This window comes from Scophthalmus maximus, chromosome 3, assembly GCF_022379125.1.
Source record: "Scophthalmus maximus strain ysfricsl-2021 chromosome 3, ASM2237912v1, whole genome shotgun sequence".
NCBI classification, from domain to species: Eukaryota; Metazoa; Chordata; class Actinopteri; order Pleuronectiformes; family Scophthalmidae; genus Scophthalmus; species Scophthalmus maximus.
In genome coordinates, this window is record NC_061517.1 from 2,725,350 (window position 1) to 2,742,296 (window position 16,947).

The window sequence follows — 16,947 nt, forward strand, 5'->3', positions numbered from 1 at the left end:
GTCCTCTAACATGTCTGACATTGACTACAGGGACTTGCATCTGAGCACATGTTGTCACTATAGAGGTGTTTTCACATTCCTCTCCTGGAGGAGGAGATTTCTGTGTTGCACTTCTCTGCAATTTGAAATTCAAAACGAATCCTGTTCAAGCTAGAATTGGAACGTCACAAATACAGAAAACCGGAAACGTCCAGTGCAGCAGAGGCAGCGCATCATGAGAGGAGGGCAGGTGTGTCAGCAGACAGTTAGCGTTAGCATCCACGAGAGGACGGCAGGTGTGTCAGCAGACAGTTAGCGTTAGCAGTTAGCATCCACGAGAGGACGGCAGGTGTGTCGGCGGACAGTTAGCGTAAGGATCCACGGGAGGACGGCAGGTGTGTCAGCAGACAGTTAGCGCTAGCAGTAGCAGTTAGCATCCACGAGAGGACGGCAGGTGTGTCAGCAGACAGTTAGCGCTAGCAGTAGCAGTTAGCATCCACGAGAGGACGGCAGGTGTGTCAGCAGACAGTTAGCGTTAGCATTAGCATTTAGCATCCACGAGAGGATGGAAGGTGTGTCGGCAGACAGTTAGCATTAGCATTAGCAGTTGGTGAAAAGTTTTATGGCTGAATCTCGCCGACGTTGCCGCTAGCCGTCTTGTCGCCCCCATTCTTCCACCGGTCAACCTAGCACGAGCAGCTGTGGTGGGCGGGGCCTTTGTTATTTGCATATCATGAATATTCATAGTCTCAGAATTCCTCAGTGAGGGAGAGAGAGTGGATGGTTCTTTTTAAAAACTTTTTTGGGTAAACAATGTTAAACAAAATATTAAGCAAAGTAGATTATTTTCATATACTTTAAAACTTGACTGGAGGGAGTTCTTTAAGGATCTTGAGGCATCGCTGCATTTTCATAGTTTAATTTTCACTCCTCTGTTGTTTGTGACATTTCCTTACGTTAAAATAATAATGATAGATGAAACTCAATCAAACTGCGACGAGCCTTTTACAACGTGCTACATTAATCCTGCTCCAACTCCCTGAATGCTCTCGACAAATGGCAAATTGAGATTATCAACCTGAAACTGGGTATGAAACTGACAATCCCCCCACCCCTACCCCATATTATGTAAGAAACCCTAAAGAAGTCCCGTTTTTATCAATCATTTGCCAAATTGTCGGTGGGTTGTAAATCAGATCCAATCAACTAAGAGGATCATAATTCCAAAACTGAAGCAGCCCACAAGCCCCTGAGTCATTTCACGTGGGAGGGACAAACTACTGGTGGGAAACATCAGGAGAGAGAGAGAGAGACGTGCAACTGTTCCTTCCTCTCAGCTTCAAGTATACTGTGAACACTATGATGTCATCATGCAGGACCATGTGTGTATTAATATATATATATATATATATATATATATATATATATAATTAATATACTGTGAAACCAACCAAATGTCCGAGGACTGAAACACACAACTGGAAAACCTGGACTTTGTGTTTAGAAGGTAAAGGTATGTGTATTTAATAAAGTGTGATTGGTGGAGATTGATAACAGGGAGACATAACTGGGTAATTAATATCCTGATTGAGTGGCTGTGGAGCGAGGTGTCACCGGCCCGCTCCTGCTGACGCAGCCTCCAGCTGGCGGCAGGAGTTTAAAGGGAAATAAATGACTTGGATGATTAACATCACATCGACCTTCTTCTTCCTCTTCTTCTTCTTCTTCTTCTTCTTCTTCTCGGGATGAATCGTCAAGTCTTTGGTCTTAATTGATGGGGGGGGGGGGGCAGGTTAAAACCTCTGTCTCGCTGCTTCTGTCCTCTCATCTGTTCTCGTCGTATGATTTATCAATTACTGGTTTTGGTCCGTAACATGTCAGAAAATATGGATTTCCCTGTCTGAGGCCTAAACACAAAGTCTAAAGGTTGGATCACATTTCTGTCAGCAGCGACAGCTCAAATGATTACGTATCAAAAAAATAGTCTTTAAAGGGCGATAATTTCTGCGGCAGTATATCGTGAAAAACATTAAGTAGTTGTCGTGACAGGCCGTCGTCTGCGACGTGTTGCAAAGCCAAGCAGTTATCACATTAGCATTCATTCTTAATCAACATGTCCATACGTATGTTATTGAATAACCAAACTCCACAAACGCAGTCGGAGCGACGCTGTAGCTCTCGGTCAAGTTTCAAGTCAAACCAGAAAAACAAAAAAGAAACAGCTGTCTGTTTTTTTGTTTCTGTTGCTCTGACAGAACATGATGCCGAGTCGTCCCGACCAACGTGTTCCAGCCAAACGTCGAATGACAGTTTCCCTGACAACGTACGCGGACGAGCTCTTAGCGCACACACTCACCACAAGGACAAGAAAAATGTCAGAAGCTGCTCCACCTGCAATATGATTTATTACAGTTTTTTCCTCTTCTGGCGTAATTAAGGACGGAACTATCGTCCTTTCAGGAACACCAGGTGTGACTGTTCGTGTCGCAGTTAGAGTTTTTGGTTTTGTTCTTGTCGTATTTAAAATCCTCGTCGTTTCCTCTCTCTTCTGTGTTAAGGAGCCAGGAAACAGTTTCACCGCTTTTCTCTTTATTCTCTCGTCTTGTGAATGCAGCAAATAACCGCAGACGAGCGACCCGAGGAAGATATCAAAGAAAATAAATCTGATACTGTTCTCGTAAAAATAATGATCTTTTTCTTTTTTTTATTATTATCTGTACATCCTGGAGGACATAAAGGTTTATCTGGTGAACACGTCTTCACCGGCTTCACGGCGTATCGGATCAACTGCAGAGTTCAGGCGTTATCGACTTCATTTTTTATAGTGTTATATAAAAACACCCCCCGTGAAGCGGGTCGGAGACTTTCTGTCGTCAGGCAGACAAACACCCCCCAGCCTCACTTTCACCTGCCGCCTCCGCAGACGAGGACCCCACTCTCACAGAAAGAGAGATCGGTCCAGTGTCAACCCACCGTCTCGTAGACTTCTAGATAAAAACAACCGTAGACTGTAATTAAAAATGGACGTGATGCTGAAGCCTGTTTTCTCTGTACTGACCAGAAGAGGGCGACTCCACCGGTTTGTTTCTGTGGAAGTCTGTGAGCACATGACTCTACATCTCATGTGTTGGAGCGTGGATACAGTGTGATTGACAGCTGGCACCGTCCAATCGGTGCATGGCAGGTTGCAGGTTGAGGTGGACGAGCTCTCAGTCAGGCCACGCCCCCAAATTATGTGACGAGGATGTGACGAAATTTCAACTTCACGGTGGGTTGACACTTGGAAACAACCAGTGGAGTCGCCCTCTGCTGGTCATTACAGAGAATACAGACTGCAGATGTCCATTTATATAGTGTATACAACGTGTGGTTGCAAAATATTAAAGTCATATTTCCCATAATTCAGTGCTGCAGGGCTCCAATAAGGAGGAGCCATTATAGGTGAGCTGACAGTTCGTTTGTTTGCTGTTTAATAACTCTACGTATAACCTGTTATCATTGATTAACCCAACCCCGTTTTATTAAATTATTTGGACACGTGGATAGCAATTTATTTTAACACACACACGGAGGCAGAGACACACTTGATATGGAGGAATAAATAATATTCAAACCAAGGACATCGACTCAACAAAAGGACAATTAGAATTTTTTTTTTTACATTATGTGTTGGTATAGTTGGAGCAGTCCAGCATGCAAGTGTGTATGTGCAGGATGTTGGTGAGAATTTATTTCAATATTGTATAATACGATATTCCACAAACTATTTCTGCTGCAGCCGGTAACTTGTGCGCCACCTTCAGTCCGGGGGCGGAACTGACGATGATCTGTGTTCGTCCTATTGGTGTTTAGAAGTTGTCGCTATATCTCATTAATGAAGTCGATGAGTAAAATGTTCTCACAAGTGATTATAACTGTATGGATTTATGACGTTTCATAATTAACACGAAAATGTCTGAATTGTGGCCGAAGCTCCAGGGGAACTCTCCTCGGCGAGGAGTTGGAGGTGTTCAGCCTGTCGCCTGTAACTTCTTCTTCCTTGTTGCAAAAATTTATGCGGATGGAAAAAAAGTTGAAAATGTCCTCTTTTTTTTTTCCTTGTCTCTTTTCCCCCGTAGACACATTTTTGATGATCGACCGCTGTCTGCTGTTCCCACGGTGACGAACGCGTCGGGTTTCCTGTGGCTGCTTCGCAACAAAAGAGAGTAAGGGAGTAGAAAAGGTGAGGCTCATATCGGTGAGGTAAGACACGACTCTGCCCATACCAATAGTTCATCTATGTGGGGTTTGATTTCGTCAGAATATAATAAGGATTATAATTTAAACTCACAAGTCATAATCTTGAATATGAAAGTGAGGAACAGGACGCGAGTTTCCCCTAATATCTGACTTGATCTCTTGTAGTTCTACGTGTTTTTCTCTTCTTCTCTTCACGTCTCCCTGTTGATTTATGTGACTCGTCTTAATTCGAAGGCTTTTTTCATTTCTGCATATTCAGCTCTTTCTCTTTGCACCACCGTGTATTTGTCTTCCTAAGATGCAAGTGTGTCTTTAAGTGCCGGAGCTAAATCCCCTGTTTTAATAGCTCGCTGCTGCTTTTCACTTCCCTTAATCTCGGGTGTAAATATTGACTTGAAATCAAAGCTGGCAGGAAGCTGTTGCTTCCCTGATTCATTCGGTTGTTAAAACAGTTTTATCCCGGGGGCTGGCGAAGGAGGAATATATATGTACGAATGTGGGCAACCGGCCAGTTGTGGTGGAATAGAAAGACGGGCAATCGTTTCTTCCTACTCCAACCTGGAGTTAAAGGCTATTCTAGTCGAAGTCCAGTTCGTATCTGTTCATTAATGATCAGTGATGACGAGGAAACCGGAAGGTGCTGGATGAGTTCTATCTCCCTCTAATCGACTGCCGAAATGGATCGACATGAAAACAGAATTGGCAGGTTATCAGCTCTTTCACTGCACGCGGAGGTTGATCAGACAAACATGGAGGTGAAGAGTTAACGTGACACACATGCAAAGGGTTTTTTTGGGGAGAAAAGTTTGGATGTCGGGGCGAGTGTGTTGCTTCTCTTTCGGACGGGACGTGTCAAACCGGGCCTGTTTGAGTTACGAGCTATTAAAAATATGCAGATGTGACAGGGCTCCTCGTGAGGCAGGCTGATGGGAATTCTCTGATGGCCTGTGTGTCTGCCACGGCCATAAATAAATGAACACATCAGTGACGGGGCGAGGGGAATATCGGAGGAGACGCCGCGCTCCCGTGATCTTAGGATGCAAAAAAAAAACCCCAACGAACTGCGTCTCGCCGACGTCCCCTCGTTGTCCCACTTTGTCCACTTGGACAGAATCGCGTTGGCAGCAGTCGTGCCCGCTGAAATGTTGCGGTGTCACGGTGATGGGAAGCCAATCAGACAGCTGCTCCTCTGTGAGCGCACCAACAGTGAAACAGTCAGTGTCACCGAGTGGAATGTGTTTATGTGTGAATATCACAGACTCGCTGCTTCTATAAATATATATATATATATCATCGTCATCTTCATCAGGCCCTTTTCAGGTTTTTCGAATGTGTAATTTATGTAATTTTCTGGCGCCATCTGGTGGTAAAGTTGCAAACCACAAGCAACTGAGCGACCGACAGGGGACACATTATGGTGTCTGAAAATGCAACGTGATCGCGACGTATCCTGGACAGTTTAGTTCAGCAACTGCATTCAACACGACGCAGTAAACATGGAGACTCACACGGAGGTCGGGTCCACCTCATGCCACTATATTTAACTCATTCACAGTTGACGAAAAAAACCATCATGATTATACGTATATGAACACATAGTTATGGACAATATATTCAATTTTTGTGAATAAGTTCTTCTAAATGTTACACACTGCAGCTTTAACGAACAGTTTTCCCGCAAAAACGGAGCCTCTGGAATTTAACTCAAACGATTCCTACAGGTTTCCCAACATTTGGTTTTAAGGACCTGCAAACCGTCCGTGTTGGAACGAATACACGAAAGGATAGGAACTGTACTGTGATCGTGTGCTGCAGGAGCTTGTGCTGTTGTCAGAATAGTGAGAAGACAGACGCAGGTGACAGAGGAAGATTGTTCGGTCAGAGCTTCGTCTAACCCACGAATAACGAACCAACACACCAAAGTCTCAGGCTCAAACCCCACAGAGCGGCTTTTTGGGACGAACTGGGCAGAAGATGACAGAAAAAAACGACGTGAACGAGCGACACGTCGGTGGAGACAGTTGGTTGGATTTCCACGGTCGAAGGAGACGAGTCAAACATATTTCGGCTGAGCAGATTTTTTTGGTTTAGAAGAAGACGTCGGCATGGTTCCGTTGAGATTTTTAGACTGAACACTAGAAATTCAGCCTTTTCGATCAGTGACTCAGTCAACGGTTTTGACTAATACATTTCATGTTGGTGCTAAAAAAGCTAGTTGAGATGAAGATGCACCGTAGCGCTGATCCCCCCTGTGGCGCAGAGCAGAAACTTCCATATTCATAATGTCTACAGACTGAGATACGCTGTAGAAGAGGGACAAAACAATCTGGTGGAAAAAAAACCCATAGTCAAATTTCAGCTGCGGCAACTAGATGTGATTGAAATCATCCGTAGAAATGGTTCGGCTGAGGGTGCAACTTCCATTTACTCCGCGGTCTCGCGCGGGAACTCGGCACCATCGCTCACAGTGACGGACGCCCGCGTCACTGACCTGATTTTGGTCCGTTTGCTCACATAGGTGCTGCGGGAGAAAGAGAAATGAGCCGGACAGTGAGTGAAGCTCACAGCAGGTGCCCCTGCATTTTTCATAGCGCTGCTGTCGCCTGTTTCGATCAAACTCCACTCTACCCACCGCGCTGGCAGGAAGCGAAAACATACAAGTTTCTTATCTGAACCCATGGTTAGAAGTAATTACCTCTTCTCGGCGGGAAAGCGGTGGATCGTTCCCTCCGCGTCGGGGGTCGAGCTGTGGCCCAGAGTGAAGGAGTTTGAGTATCTCGGGGGTTTTATTCATGAGTGAGGGGGGGGAGTGGAGCGGGAGATGGCGGGGCGTTGCACCGGGCCGTTGCGGTCGATCCACGTTCCTACTCTCACCTGTGGTCCTGAACTCGGGGAAGGGACAGAAAGAACGAGATCGTGAAAACAAGCGGCCTCCGTAGGGCGCGTCTGGCCTTGGAGATCGGACATCCGGAGGGAGGTCGGAGTAGACCCGCTGCTCCCTTGCGTCCAAAGGGACCGGTTGAGTTGGTCCGGGCATCTTGTCTGGAGGACGCCACCGGGGCACCTTCTTGCCGAGGTTTAACCGGCCACGTCCAACTGGGAGGAGACCTAGAGTTCAGACCCTGAACTCGCTGGAGGGACTACATATCCCAGCAGGCCTCGGGATCCCGCAGGAGGAGAGGGATGTCTGGAACACCCTCCCTGGAACACCCTGCCTCCGCGACCCGCTCCCAGATAAGCGGGAAGAAACATGGACGGATGGAATAATTAATCTCTGTTGTGGGATTCGATTGCAAAATAAATGTTGTTATTCATAATGCTGGTGAAGCTATATTCATCATGTCATACGGTGTTCCATTAGTCGAGCCACAGATGTTTGACCTTTTCTCCTCACTCTCCTGGTCATAACATCCTGTTAGTACAAACAGCTAGAAGCATCTGGTGGACGAGCTTCATGACAACGTGTCGGGGCAGAGATGCCGATATAATTACTTTTTACTCTCACGACAACAGATTGTGACAAGCAGTTGCTTTTACTTTCATCTTAAAGCTCCAGCAAGTGCGTGGGTGTGTGTGTGTGTGTGTGTTAACTAATGCAGTTATTTAAGGAGTTTAAATCTGCTTTGAACCTGTGGTTATAATGAACAATAAGCTGAAGCAGTTAACAGTGGAAGCTGACAGAACAGAAAGGAGAATAATTGGAGCTCAAGTTTGTTGCAGTTTGCTCAATTAAGCACTGCTTAGATCTCTGCGGCTGCCAGAGTGTGTGTGTGTGTGTGTGTGTGTGTGTGTGTGTGTGTGTGAGCAGTAAGACGAATATGGTGTGAGCATATTTAACACATTTTTTAAAAAAAACTCGGCTCAGCGCATTCAAGAAAATCCGTTGATCGTATTGACGAGATAAAACACATTTGCATGTCAGACATCACACAGTTTGTTCTGATCATATTGGGAAAATGCCAGAGATCCTGTCGGGGGTGAAAAATCCATTTTGGGGTTCATTTGATGTTAGGGAGTTTTATTATTTGCCCAATAATTATTCCTCACTCCTTCATTAGACGAACTGTTCCTTAATACAGCTGCAGTAATTTGAAGATCTTTCTCAGGCCCATGCTGTTAGTCCTCTGCTTTGAAGCAGGGATATTGATAAGCCTCTCAGCGGGCCATGATAAGATCCTCTCTTTAGCCCTGATTAGAATGATTGGTTTTCATTAACACACTGTACACATCGACAGAGCAGCTCCGCCGGTCGAACAGCGACTTCACCAGTCTCTCCTACACTCAGAGTGTTTCTGCAGGACTTCTGTGTTGCATTTCCTCCAAAATGCAAAAGTCATCATCCAACATCCAACACTTCAATATCCAACATCCAATATCCAACATCCAACATTCTAATATCCAGCATCTGATATCCATCATCCAGTATCTATCATCCAACATCCAAGATCCATCATCCAACATTCCAACATCCATTATCCAACATCCAATATTCCAACATCCATAATCCAACATCCAACATCCTATGTCTAATATCAAACATTCCAACATCCATTATCCAACATCAAACATTCCAAAATCCAATGTTTAATATCCAACATCTAGCATTCCAACATCCATTATCCAACGTCCAATATTCCAACATCCAATGTTTAATATCCAACATCCAGCAATCCAACATACAATGTCTAATATCCATCATCCAACATCCTATGTCTAATATCAAACATTCCAACATCCAATGTTTCATATCCAACATCCAACTGTTTGTATTGAATGTTCTTTCTCTCATCCAGAACATTTGTTACACGTCGCTCTGTCGTTTCTCTTCTCTGTGTTCTGGTGTGGAGGACGAACAGACTTCAGACTGAACAGTGTCTCCAGAGCAACGTGGTAGCAACTCGTAGAGTTTGAACAATCCTCAGGACGAGAGCTGTTCAAGTCCCACAGCTTTCCAATGTCTCCTGCTCTGCTTAAATAATACAGAGTTCCTCTGAGACGGCGTCACTCACTGCGTCTCCCCAATTCTGTCCAGGAGCAAGGAGAAAAGCTGCTGCTGAACAACACAGTCAATAAATGATTAGGGCTGTGTGAAGTTTTTTACGGTGCGTGTTGGCACCAGGCCTCTCGCGTCTTCTGTGAGCGCGCTATCGTCATCACGGCACAGAACTTTAACATTAAGGCCGTCGCCCTCTTTCTTCTTTTGTTGTCGTCTGCTCTCCAGGGACAATAGTTGTGACTGAAAAACTGAGTTCAAGTGTCTTTAGTCGTCTTTATTTATTTTTTATTCGGACGGATATGTACAACATTCAAAAAAACATTTTGAAAAATGTGAAAGAATTATGTGTGGCAATGAAAAGAGGGGTTTGCTGAATTTCACCCATTTCACAGTTTTCTCTTCTTTCCCCGCTGTTTGAAAAGTTCACTGGACAATAACACAATATGACTGTAAGATGGCTAGTCGATACCTGTCTCCCCCACGGGGCCTCGTGTCAGCGTCCATCACCGTCCTCATTCAAAGATCAAGGTCCAAGTCGGCGCCGCTCGAAACCAAGCATACAAATGATAACACCGTTACACAAACAGACAGGACGTATACGTGTGCAGAGAAACCATGACGGCAACAGATCCATAGTTCAAGTCAAACTCAGACATGAAATATGTAAATATCTCCTCCGCGGTTTGTTGTTATACATAATTATCGACAAAAAGAAATAAACGTCACAGTCGATGTCATCAGTCTGTGATACTGTGAGATTTCAGCTCTGGCCCTATTCTGTTCAAATCACAGACCTGTCCAGCCTGTCCCCGCCCATCCAGCCTGTCCCCGCCCATCCAGTTTGTCCCAGCCTGTCCCCACCTCTCGTCCAGCGTTACACGCCTCCACCTTCTTACTGAATAATGGATGGATGTATTTAAAATCACAGACCTGTCCAGCCTCTCCCCGCCCATCCAGCCTGTCCCCGCCTCTCGTCCAGCGTTACACACCTCCACCTTCTTACTGAATAATGGATGGATGTATTTAAAATCGCAGACCTGTCAAGCCTTTACCGACCCATCCAGCCTGTCCCGCCTCTCATCCAAAGCCCAATAATGAAACGAAACAAAAACATGTTGATGAATGTTTTTTTTCTTCCCTCACAAGATGAGAATTTAAATCAGCTTGACATAAATAATTTTTTGTTTTGTCCAATTTAATATCATGTTCGCAAATGGAACGGCACAGCCGGCAGACGATAATTTAATCGTCCATTAGCTTGGGAACAGAATATTTATATTTCATGTTCCTCCTACGTTTTTATTTCGCAGAGTGCCAAAGCAACAGTAGGAGAATAAAAAAAAAAAAGGTTGTTTTTCTCTCGAGCTTGGAGAGAAGAGTCATCCAGCCAAGTGCTCAGAGTTCTCAGCAGTGACGCCATTAGCCTTGAGTGCTCGGCTACACCCCAGTAACGCCGAGGCTCCACAGCGCGTCGAACTGAAGTGTGGCCTTTTAAAAAACACTCGCTGTTTGATGCTCTGTCTCCGAGAAGCAGAGCGGGTTTTCAATGAGAGACAAAAGACAAGACATTAGAGGAGAAGAGCGACGGCACAGTCTTTTATCTAACTTTTCATTATCCTCAGTTTCCCCTTAATTGGGAGTGCGGACATTAATGAGACAGGGACACACAACCGATGAATCTTAGCTGTAATATTCAGAGGGGAGAGGGATGCTTCTCTTCTCAGATGAAACGGATATAACAGGTGATATTAAATGGCCGCCGCGCTGCGGGATCCATCCTTTCGCTCTCATCTGAGCTTCAGGACGGTAATTCTCTACATGGTCATTAATCTAGCGAGCGGGGTAATGATTAAGACTTTCCTTTGAGTTCTCCATGCTCGGAGATAAGACGCACCTGCTCTCTACATCGGCGTATGGGATCAAGGATTAGGAACACTGATTCATAGATTTACATCCAAAGATGAGATGAGAATGTGAAGAAGGAGAGCGTCGATTGGACAGGCAGAAGTAAAAGCTTTCCATCAGCATCACGCACGGTGGGAAAATGTCTGGGGCTAAACAATGGATTTATAATCAATATTCACTCAGGTTTCATCGTTAGCTTGGACGAATCCTCTCTATAACCTCCGTCCCGGAACAAAACGGCAAAACGACAAAGAGCAGCATTTAGCAACTAAAGATCCAGATCGTTCCCTTCGAGGTGAAGGAACATGAAGATAAGGAAAGTGAATATTGATTCATCAGGTCAAACTCTTCCACGTTTGCTACCTCATTAGCCATTTTGACTCTATACGCTGATGATGTGTCAGTGTTGTGTTTGAGGCTTGTTGATCTGCGACCAGAAACGGAAGCAAACCAGGAGACAGAAAAGACTTCCTGTCTCTGAGTATTGGTGAATATTTGGCGACGTCTTATTCCTTCGACCTTGTCTTTTCCTGAAAACTCTTGACCACTTCTCCCGTTCCCGTCTTTTCACGAGTCTCACTCCAATCAGACGCTCGGCTTGTTGACCAGAAATATTAAAAAAAATAATGACGAGCAACATTCTGGAGTGAAGAACTCATCGGAGACACAAGTGAGAGCTTGTGTGTGTGTGTGTGTGTGTGTGTGTGGCAGTGGAGTGACATTACATGTTAGGTCATCAGCTTCGGTTGGAACATAAACTCCCTCGTTTATTGTCTCGTGGGGAACAGAGACCGGTGCGACTGTTCCCCCTGTTCCCCCTGCAGACACGACGAGGCGCGAGCCACCGGCAAAATTGCCGTTCCTTACTCCAGCCGGCTCCATCGACACGGTGCAGGTAGGAACCAGAGTCAGTCAGTCTGAGTCAGAGTCGACCGCTGCATCGCTCTCCCTCCGCTGCTCCCGGCTAAAGACCGAAATCTGCAATCTGCTGTTCAAATCACCGCAGAGAGAGAGAGAGAGAGAGAGAGAGGGGAAACAAAGGAATAAACAAAGTGAGAGGCATTGTGTGTGTGTGTGTGTGTGTGTGTGTGTGTGTGTGTGTGTGTGTGTGTGTGCAGAAGGAGCTGGTGAGCATTACGGTGAGCTGAGAATAGCCCGTAGAGAAACACTGCAGGGTTTATATTAGCCTCCACAAAAGAACCTGCCCGAGCATCAAACACCATTATTTCATTTTTAAACAATTCAGCCAATGGCAGCCTCCCTCCCTCTCTCTCACCCTCTCTCTCTCTCTCTCTCTCTCTCTGACATTTTTGTCGTCCGCAGTCTTTTTATTCTCTCGATCCCTCCGAGTACAGTTAGTTCCCGTTAAGCCCCTCGGACGCAGCAGGGGGATCACGGTGCGGATGCATACGCAGCAGCGTCGTTGATGCTTTGTCTAGTGAGGTGGCTGGTTTTTCTCTCTCTCTCTCTCTCTCTCTCTCTCTCTCTCTCTCTCTCTCTCCAAATCTTGATATTTAAATCTGTCTCTTGTTTTTGCAAAATACACTGAGACTGAAACTCTGCACCCAGCAAGGGGGGTCCGCAAGCGTCGGGACGCAACTTACGCAGAATCCCGGGCCTAAACGTTCAGTTAACGATGTGACTACGACGCTGAGGGTGTCGCCGCCGCCGCCGCCGCCCCCGCTCAGCACATTTGTATGTTGCCTTCATGTAGCCGTGTTCCCTATCATCAACAAGACATCTGCTGTCAGAGAGTCAGCAGCAGTCGCAGTAATCACCGCGCTGCCTCTCTTCCACCTCTCTCTGGGCAGCCTCGATAAGGAGAGGAGGGGAAAAGAAGAAGAGAAAGAAAAATGCGGTGTCATATTTATTCATGACCAGCTTTTCACTTCTTCCACATTCCTCCGTCCTCCGCCCGGCGCTCAGCGTGCCGCCGCCCCACTCGGCGTCCGCCATGAAGACGTCCACATAATCACTGGATGGATTTCTTTGTTATTCTATCTAAAGAAATGAGAAGAAGAAAATCCCCGCCATCGTTATTGTGGGGCCTCTGGTCTGTCGGAGCAGAGAGAGAGAGAGAGAGAGAGAGAGAGAGAGAGAACAGTGATGAAATAAACTGCCTTTTTCTCACCTATGTAATAAAGGAGATGAGGATCCCCGATGTGGAGAGGCAATCATTTTCTCATCATGGCAGCGGAGAATGGAGGGAGAAAGGGGGAGAAAAGAAAAATTGGAAATTGAGAAATGCACAAAAACCGGAGTGAATGTTAATAGAAGATAGAAGGAATATAATAGGAAGAGAAAAGATGAGAGGAGACGGCCAAAGAAAAGATGAATAAATAACGTGAGCAAGAAGGAGATAAGAGGAGGAAAAAAAACATTTCATTTTAATCTTCTGATTTTCCCAGCTGGACGGATCTGACATCAGTCAGGTCGACTCCCAGAAGCTCGTAGGTACGGAAGAGGATTAGGGCCAAGCAGAGGAAGAAGAAGAATGACGAGGGGGAAGATTTTACTTTTTTATTAATATGAATTGATTTTTTTCAATTCACTAACATTTCGAGAAATGTCGACATTAAAGTCGAAATAGCCCTAAACGTCCGTGTTGTGGTTCCAGTTCAGCCGCCACACATCCACGTTAACTAGCGTTAGCAAAGCTACGCTAACTTTGCTAACAGTTGTTTGCAGTTGAACGCTGTCGTGACCGGACACACGAGTTGACGTTCACGTGCAAACACCCGTTGTCCCCGCGGGGTTTCTTCCAGATTCAGCATGTCGATGACAATAACATCGCAACTTTACAACTTGGCTAGCAGCTAGCGTAAACTTAGCAAACTGGCTAGCAAAACATCAGCATCCGGTTGGTTGGTGCTGATGAAAAGGGATTCCGGGTCACAATTTTCGACACAAGTAGCATTTCGACTTTATTCTCGACATTTTGATTTTATTCTCCGAATGTTTAAAAAACAAAATAAATAATTCTTAGCCCTCATTTTTTTTTTCTTATGACTGGCCCAAATAATCTTTCATATGTAGGGCTGCAACTAACAGATCATTTTCATCATCCATTAATCTGTTGATCATTTTCTGGATTAATCGATGAGTTGTTTGGTTCATAAAATGTGATAAAATGTTTAAAAATGTCGATCGTGTTTCCCCAAAACCACCAAGAGGAAGTTTTGTTTTGTCCACACACCAAAGATATTCAGTTCACTGTCACAGAGGAGCAAAGGAATGAGAAAATATTCACAGTTAAGAAGCTGAAATCATAATGAAATGAAATAATCCCAAACCGCAGAGTTCGGATGAAGCGATCTTCCTCGGATGTCTCTCTTTCTCATTTCTCATTTCCTAGGACACTTTTCACTCCTGCTGTTTTATTGGTTGACATTGTTTTTTTTACGTGTGTGTGTGTGTGTGTGTGTGCGTGCGTGTGTGTGTGTGTTCTTGACAACAGAGAGAAATGAAATTATCCCGTGGCTCTTCAGGTGCCGTAAGTTTTCGAGGCATCGACGACGAGGAAAAGACAAAAGGCATCTCACTGTCCCGCGGGACCAATGTCGGCCCTTTGCACCTCCTCCTCTTCCTGGGCCGCTGGTTAATTTCCTGTAACGCATAATAAACAATCAGTTTATTACAGTCGGCAGAGCAGCGCCTCCTCAGAGAGAGCGTTCTCCTGCAGCCGGTGGAAGACGGGCGAGCACCAGTTTACTCCCAGGATTCTGTTAATGTGTCTATTTAGCTGCAGAAAGTATCAATCAGATAGAAATGAGTCCAAAAAAACCTTTTAGTACCATATGATATAATATCATGGTTAACGGCGCAAAAAAGACCACACTTCATTTCTGCTCCTTCAGTCAAGGCTTCTCGCCTTTCAGCCGGAAACTGAGGTGATAGACTGTGAGAGCTGCGCATGTTCACCAGGGCAGGGACACGGTTTCTGTTTCCTCTGTTCATATTTTCACGTTTCGCCTTATTATCGCATTTCAAGTCTTGTTTTTTTTTAATTTTTTTTTATTGACTCACACCAAACGATAAGCGAGTTCGCACGTGAATGCAACCAGCGAAGTGGAGCTGCGACAGTTAATCGATTAATCGGTTAATGATCGACAACTAAATTAATTAAAATTAATATTAAACTATTTTGACAGTCGATTAATCTGTTCAAGTGGTTTTTATAAGTCCAAATTCTTTGATTTCAGCTTCTTAAATGTGAATATGTTCTGGTGTCTTTGCTCCTGTGCGACAGTGAACTGAAGATCTTTGGTGCGTGGACAAAACAAAAACATCATCTTGGTGGTTTGGGGAAACACAAACTTAATTTTATTACAGTTTTATGAACTGATCGATTAATCGAGGAAATAATCGACAGATTACTTGATTACGGTCTCTGTTGGACGCAGAGGTCGTCGACTTCGGGCGGATCTGAGCGATAGCTGGCCGCGTCGGGCGGATGCTACACTCGCCCGACATCTCATTGCGTGAACAATTTGCCCGCTGTTTTCGGTGTGAGCGCAGCATAATTCTGTAGCGTCCGCAGTGACGTCCTTCAGCGATCTACGTGTTCAGTGGGTCATTTGTTGCCCGGCACGTCTGTGCGTATGTGTTTGCTCTAAAAATCTTATTATTCTTTGTTTGGCTGTACATCCGTGTCTCTGTCGTCCTTTGAATCCGTTCTCATTGTCTCCGTGTGTGCCGGTACATTTGGATCCGCGGAGAAGCCGAGTCCATTTCGTGACGCGGTCCAAAGACTTTGAGGGAGAGAGCTCGGAGTCCGTTGATGAAAACACCCTCCTCCATGCGTCGGGCGGACAAACTGCGGCGAAGGCCTCGCACCTTTACAGCGTAGATGTATGAAAATGGGATTTGAATAATGCACGCGACGGCGCCAGGAGGCCGAGCCGCCCAGGTGCGGCCGTGTTCGCCGTCTCACTCTGGAACGAGATTGAGTCTGTCACCGGAGGCAACGGCGACTGATTAAAACTGCATTTAACAAGTTTAGGCTCAAACTTTCAAACTGCCACGTCGCCGACGTCCTGCCAGACAAAACCCGAGCGGAGCGCCGCCAGTCAGTAGCGTGTCTACGGCGAGGAGTCGGTTCATTTCACAGAGCCGCCCCGCGGGACATCTACTGTACCTGACGGACGCTGTGACACCCGTCAACGTTAATGCGTGTTGAGATGGATTTTTTAAAAAAGAGAAAAAAAAAACTCACACGAGTCTCTAGATTAATTCTGTTGCGCAAATGAAACGTGTCGTGAAATTTACACCGGTTTATTTTTTCCGTCTGATTTAATAATGTTTCGTGTGTTTATTAGTAATAATAAGTAATGAAGTTATTGTTTTGCCGTGATATAGGTCAAATAGTTCAAATAATAATCTGTAATTAGACTAAACTCGTTGGCCACATGGATATAATTTACATTTGTGTTGCTCAGCACGTGGATTTCAAAACTATACTCCGATTATTTTGGTACATATTTCCAAAATCAATGCCCCATTTCTGGCCCCTCAACTGGTGAGAAGAAGAAGGTGTCAGTATATCGATTGGCACAAGGGATTAGTGTCAATGTTGGGATTAGACAACACCAGCGTGTGTGTGATGCAGTGTCGTCAGGTGAAATTCGTAATTTTCAAAAAAATGAGCACATACCGTTGCGACCCCTTGACCTGTCGCCTGGCTCCAAGTGTGGCGTTGTGTTTTTAAAGACACAAGGGCGCATTAAAACGGAGTACATTGAACTCACCCGTCTCTCATATTAAACGCTCCTCAGGTCGACTTTAATCCAGACGCTTCCAAGCTTTAGTCGTGGCCACATTACGGGATC

The 16,947-nt window shown here is 45.2% G+C and overlaps 1 long non-coding RNA gene across 2 annotated transcripts in view; it reads left to right on the forward strand.

Moving 5' to 3' along the window:
• The window catches only part of LOC124849876, a 67,665-nt gene that overhangs the window by 34,263 nt on the left and 16,455 nt on the right, over nt 1–16,947 (forward strand). For both annotated transcript variants that reach the window (XR_007030443.1, XR_007030442.1), the window contains exon 2: nt 4,098–4,201. This is a non-coding gene — a long non-coding RNA (uncharacterized LOC124849876). The remainder of the gene's footprint in view (nt 1–4,097; nt 4,202–16,947) is intronic.